The sequence below is a fragment of the Triticum urartu genome, chromosome 5 (genome assembly GCF_003073215.2).
Source record: "Triticum urartu cultivar G1812 chromosome 5, Tu2.1, whole genome shotgun sequence".
NCBI classification, from domain to species: Eukaryota; Viridiplantae; Streptophyta; class Magnoliopsida; order Poales; family Poaceae; genus Triticum; species Triticum urartu.
Window position 1 is genome coordinate 427,544,687 of NC_053026.1, and position 6,664 is coordinate 427,551,350.

The following is a 6,664-nucleotide window of genomic DNA, read 5'->3' on the forward strand; positions in this document are numbered from 1 at the left end:
ATATGCTTGTTTGTTTGTTTGCGATAGAGTACCCGGAGTGCGCTGCTTGTTACTTCGAATCGCTAGGTTTCCCGGATCATCAGCAAGGCAAGTAACACTTTGATCATACCTTTTCTACTACCCAGTTTTATTGCATTAGATTAATCCTCAAACATTGCATGATTAGGATCTAATAAATTGTGGGATGGGAAGTAGTTGAGGTAGTACCTATTACCTGTTTACTATCAAACCTTTGGGAGTTACTTCTACGTTTGCTTATGTCCATGCTATGCTAGTAGACGTGGATTGGGTGAGTGATATCCATGACAGATGTGAGTTTGTTAATTAATGGTTTATCTAAGGTGGCAACTTAAACACACATCTGGGTGGATTGAGGCACCTGAGTATCCCAGGATTTGCCTGTTTTCTTTTGGACCGCCACCCAGGCTCAAAGGGATCATGAGACTATTCATACTAGAAACTTCCGTGTGCAGCCACAAGCTATTATGGGCTCTAGCATAGTTGACTAAGTCGTGCGAACTCTTACAATGGTAGACTAGCAGATGTAGGGGATGTAGGTGGTACGGTCTACCCGATCGTAAGGTGCTAGCGCTTCTGAAAGACTATGTCTCGGTCATCCGTCTTCTCAAATACCATGTAGTGCGAGAAACCAAACGGAGGCGATCGAGTCTTGTGGGGAAAAGTGCGCAAACCTCTGCAGAGTGTAATAAACTAATCATGGTTAGCCGTGTCCCCGGTTATGGACAATCTTGAGTATCTAGTACTTGGACTATCATGTGAATCTCAACATGTTACTCTAAATTAATTTTGTTGGGTTTTGTTAATGATATTTTTAATTGGGATTGAGAATGCTGTCAACCATTCTCAATGCACTACACCACGACACTCAAAGCAGCGTCAAACAATGTGTCGCCATAGGTCACCTAAGGCGAGACATTTAGTGTCGACAAAGACCTTCACCGACAGAAAGGAGCTGTCGCCTATAGTGCTACCGGGAAAGGTCTTTGCCGATAGATAAATCTACGCCGACACACAGTATGACAGTGTTGGTGAGAGCTTCGCCGACAGACATTTCTACACCGACAGACAATGCTATGCCAACAGTTCATCTGATGATGTGCTATGCCGGTAGATTGTGCAACATCTATAGATATGCCGACAGTTTATTCGACAGCACGCTACACCAACAAATAATGCAACGTTAATACTTTTGCCAACACACTTTCTGCCAAGGTCTACATTTTAGCACAAATGCAAATGCACCATATATTAATACTACATTAACTTCATATTATTCAATTCATGTTCAATACCAAACACATATACAAACAATTACACTCATTCATCAGAATTACACTCTTCTATTCATCACCATATACCATTGATCAATGCACAAGATACCATTCAACATATATAGAAGATTCATTAGTCTTCTTTACTCAAGTTAGCTACAGTGTATTAAGGACATACATAAGCTGGAATTCAAGCCGCGGTCTGTTACAAAATGTGATGGCCAAGTTCCTATGAGACCAATTGTTCAATCACTTGACTAATGTACAAAATATTATGGAAGAGCCCAAGTCTTTAGTTACCATGCCGACATGAACTTCCATATGAACAAAATGTGTTGACCATGTTATGAACAAAGCAATCACCAGAACATTGTACATCAACTTGGTGCCTTGCTACATTTTGCCATTTGTCCCTGCAAAAGAACTCGTATGTTTGAGCAATCTTAGAAAATGGGAGTTTCTTAAAATTTGCAAGTGGCCCATGATCCCAAAGATCTAAAAGTACATGCGCTACAAACAGGAACAAAAGATACCCTTATCACCACATCAACCAAAGTCAAGCTAGCACATATAGCATACCACATGGCTTACACTAAAAATTGCATTTGAAGTTCCTCAATCAGCAAGCAATCAGATATGCACTTGTAAATATGCATGTGCCAGCAGTCATATATTACCTTGTATGAACTTCGGTGAACCTGTAAGGGCCTCAGTCTAAGGCCGGGCAGATGCTTCCTTTCTAAAAAAATGTACCAGCAATCATATAGGTAGTAGCAGGAAGGCACTTGATGAAAACAAAGCCATTTCAAAGACCATATGTCTTCTATGAGTAATTGCTCGGATAAATGTATGAAAAATTAAAATGAAATCATGAGTACTATTTACAACGTGCTCCCAGTTCATCTATAATCCATTTAATTGCTACATGCTCTCAATTCATCTAGACAAAGTTCAAAGCATGTGCACATTTAAAATTTGTCATTCACGGTTGTGGAAGTAGTACTGTGAGCTTACTGGAACTATTACTCAAGTTTCGGTGCCTTTGGTCTCAGTTTTTACCTGCTCTCAGATTCATCAATCTTCAATCAAGTGTACTTGGCCATTTGTGTTTTTCTGTCTTGTTCAGCGCCTCTCCTGTTTCAATGAGCAGAACCATGCTATTAATTATTTAGTTTCTTATAAGTTCAAGGAAAGGGAATCCAGAAACTAAATCAAGCAAGAGTGAACATTTCACCACTGATATTGTTAAGTTTCGCTTTCAGGAACAACTTACAACAGACTGTAGATATGTTTCTTTTCTCACCACGGATTTTCACATATGATGGGTATTGAAATAGTAGAAGACCTTGGATAGGTAAAGAATGTGTACTAATAGCAGCAAATATATCTACACGTAGCTGCATCTGGATTTCATTTGCAATTTCATTTCAAATACTTCGCAACGCATGTGTGGAATGTAAATTCATCAAGGCTTGCACTTTCAATCTGTTCAGAAATCATTGAATACCAAAACTAGCAATTTGTGTTAATTTATACGCCTTTACTCGTACTTCTAAATTTTTTGTGGAAGTAGTACTATGAGCTTACTGGAACTATTACTCAAGTCTGCCTTTGGTCTCAGTTTTTACCTGCTCTCAGATTCATCAATCTTTAATCAAGTGTACATGGCCATTTGTGCTTTTTCTGTCTTGTTCAGCGCCTCTCCTGTTTCAATGAGCAGAACCATGCTATTAATGAGCCCTGAAAAGTACATAGAGAAAGACCAGATTGACTTATTGACATGCTAATGAATCGGTAATCAGCCTTTTTTGCTCAAGTGCTACAGTTTTCAGTCCGACCAAGTATTGGTGTGCATAGAACTAGCAACCAATGTAGAATTAACATGCCATTGGCCAAGGATTTTAGATTTTCGGTAAAAAACAAGAGTGAGCACCGGATCGAAAATATTCAATTCAACTTCACCTAGTTAGTCCAAGGATTTTAAACAACAATTGAAGAATTGAACATATAAGAAGATCACCTCGTGTCATCAGTAGCAGCCAATCGTTGTGGTCAGAGGATGACATAGCCTACTCCACACATCACCAGGGGTATTGTTCTGGACTGCAGAGGGAGCAACACCAATTTGACCAACTGAACAAAACCAGTATGGAAGCAATAACAAGCTCCTGTGCAAACATACATGAGAAAATCACCTGCTGCCGTGAGGAGAGATTCAGAAATGTCATGTGCAAAAAGGGTTCATCATTGAGGCATTCAAGCTGAGTCAAAATTGACAGTAGAAAACCAGGTCACGTATACACATTAAAAGGCAAACTTACGGGAACATCTTTGTGAAAAGGGCGCGCACGTTAATCTTTCCTATGTTTATAGGTTGTTCTACTTTTCTTATTGAGAAATGGGCGTGCATCAAAGTCGCTGGGCCTTCATAGGCTTGATATGTGGATAATACAGATTTGGGTGCAGAATAGGTGGGCCGGATTTTGCATCGCAGGGAAATCTAGCACGTGAAGCATAATTGTCGGACTTCAGATTAAAACGTAATTAATCTATTCAGCATTCAAAAAGAAGCTCATGAAGTGTTTTTTTGACCCCCCCTAAAAAATTTAATCAACTGTTGCAGACAAAAACAAGGGAGGTATTATCACAATATATCATTGACCTATATTTTTTATACACATTTACTGCAGGCTATCTTCTTTACAGTTTCCTAACTAATAACTAATAGACTGTCTTTATGAACATTCCTTCCATCCATTTATATATGTATATATACTGACTCAAATATATTTTTCTCACATGTGTCGCCATGGTTCTTCACATGAGCTTCCTTTTCTTTGAGAAATTGTACACGTGATGCAGTGGCCTAGAAGTGAACACACACACACTAATAAAGTCATGGCTGCAGTGCAAATATATTCTCTACTAACTAGTGGGCATGCTTCAAGTTATTTTTCAAAATCCCTGCAGTATTGTCTCTGTGGCGATACAAGTATGGCAGAAAAGCACATGTTTGTGAAGCCACTCGAAAAGAAAATTCAAATTCAAAAACCTGACAAAGACAAGCAAACACTATCAGGTATATCCTTTGCTTTTTATGTCCATGTACTGATGTACCCCATACTAACTGCAGCCTAATAACTTTGCGTATTGTGTCGAGACTCCTTTTTTTAGGGGGTACTATTTTCTGAGATGACTTACAGTAGCAATTCCCATCCATCGAGCGACTGCTATCCATTGAGAAAACATTAACAGCACCACACCACTAATGCCATGACCTAGACCTGGAACCACCCGACTATAATCACATAAGGCATGCCATCAGAATCAGATTATAAACCATTCAGAATAAAATGTGAACTCCATACAGAAAAATAAGAGAAGATAGGTAAGGAAAAAGACCTGCATCTTACTTGTTGAGATGAGATCTGGAGCCGGGGCCGGGACAAGGGTCGCCAGTGGAGGAAGAAGAACGGCGGGCTGCTCCTCAACAGCAGTTGTTGCAGCGGATCCACCGGCGTATGGTGCCGCTGTTCCCGGCGCGCGGCGGATCCTTGCTGGAGGACAGCGCTGCTGTTCCTCGGCGGCGGACGGTGCTCCTCCGTCGCAAACGGCGCTGCTGCTACTGCGGACTAAGGGAAGGGAGGCCGGGGTCCGAGATTTGGTGGCGCGAGGGGACCGCAGGGTGGGTTGGGGCGGCGGCGCGCAGGTCGGGGGCGGCGGCTTGGTCGGGTTAGGGTTAGGGTGTGTGGGTGGCGAAAGACAGAGAGAGGGGCGAGATTGGGGATCGAATAGGTCGGGGGTCGGGGTGTGTTTTTTCTTTTTCTTTTGTTTTGCTGGTCTGGTGCGAATCCGGTATTTCGCATGGCGCGCGCATGCCCCTCTTTCCGCGCCATAGTTTTCGGACGTGGGCTGAGCATACAACGCCGACACTTTTTTGTCCCTATGAATTGGCGACACGCAAACAATCCATACTGTCTCTATTTACCGACAGAAATTTCGTCGGTGTTTTTGCGGGCTTCGGCGACAGATAATGTGCCACAAAGCTTATATAACACTAACGTACTGTGTGTCGGTATAGTTTGGGACAAAAAGAGTGTCGGCGATGCTCACTTATACCAACAGAGGCATGTTGTCTTTGCAGTGTCGTGGTGTAGTGATGTTTAACAACTACCATGATAGTTAAATAAATTTATTTCTTTGAAGTAGGGAAAAATTGGCTTTACGCAAAACTGTAACCATAGAGCTTCCCACCAGCCAAATTTGCATATAGAATAGCTGTTTCATTCCATTACTCTCTATGTGTTACCTTGCCGGCATATTCCATGTGCTGACCCGTTTCGGGCTGCAACGTTAATGTTGCAGACTTTTCAGACGACGATTAAGGAGTTTTTAGGTCGTGGTTCTATACTCAGTGATGCCGTTGGAGTTGATGGACTCACTTATCTTCCAAGCATTCCGCTGTTATCGTTATTAAATGGCATTAAGCCATATTTATTGTGATAAGTTCTCTATTGAGACACTCGATGTAATAAGTGTGTGATTGCAACTCTGTTATAAATCCTCCGAGTACTGTGTGGTGTCAGCATTACTGATCCAGGGATGACACCGGAGCACAGAGATCAGACTGTTTGAGGTCTGGTCGCTACAATACATGTGTGAATACATAGACAAACAGAGTGTCACTAGTATGCCTCTACTTGACTAGCTCGTTGATCAAAGATGGTTATGTTTCCTAACCATAGACATGAGTTGTCATTTGATTAACGGGATCACATCATTAGGAGAATGATGTGATTGACTTGACCCATTCCGTTAGCATAGCACTTGATCGTTTAGTTTGTTGCTATTGCTTTCTTCATGACTTGTACATGTTCCTATGACTATGAGATTATGCAACTCCCGTTTACCGGAGGAACACTTTGTGTGCTACCAAACGTCACAACGTAACTGGGTGATTATAAAGGTGCTCTACAGGTGTCTCCGAAGGTACTTGTTGGGTTGGCGTATTTCGAGATTAGGATTTGTCACTCCGATTGTTGGAGAGGTATCTCTGGGCCCACTCAATAATACACATCACTATAAGCCTTGCAAGCATTGCAACTAATAAGTTAGTTGCGGGATGATGTGTTACGGAACAAGTAAAGAGACTTGCCGGTAACGAGATTGAACTAGGTATTGAGATACCGACGATCGAATCTCGAGAAGTAACATCCCGATGACAAAGGGAACAACGTATGTTGTTATGCGGTCTGACCGATAAAGATCTTCGTAGAATATGTAGGAGCCAATATGGGCATCCAGGTCCCGCTATTAGTTATTGACCAGAGAGGTGTCTCGGTCATGTCTACATAGTTCTCGAACCCGTAGGG

At 41.7% G+C, this 6,664-nt stretch overlaps 1 long non-coding RNA gene across 11 annotated transcripts; it reads right to left on the minus strand.

Moving 5' to 3' along the window:
- Positions 1–1,381: 1,381 nt before the first annotated feature.
- On the minus strand, positions 1,382–5,122 carry LOC125509520. 11 transcript variants are annotated; one of them, XR_007284134.1, is made up of 7 exons: positions 4,706–5,122; positions 4,494–4,590; positions 3,475–3,553; positions 3,313–3,395; positions 2,921–3,032; positions 2,352–2,426; positions 1,382–1,705 (listed from the first exon to the last, which is right to left on the minus strand). It is a non-coding gene; the product is annotated as an uncharacterized LOC125509520 (long non-coding RNA). The 11 variants fall into 11 exon arrangements; XR_007284140.1 differs by having other exon boundaries at positions 3,488–3,553; positions 4,494–4,576; positions 4,706–5,121; XR_007284133.1 differs by having other exon boundaries at positions 3,488–3,553; positions 4,706–5,121.
- Between the last annotated feature and the right edge of the window lie 1,542 nt (positions 5,123–6,664).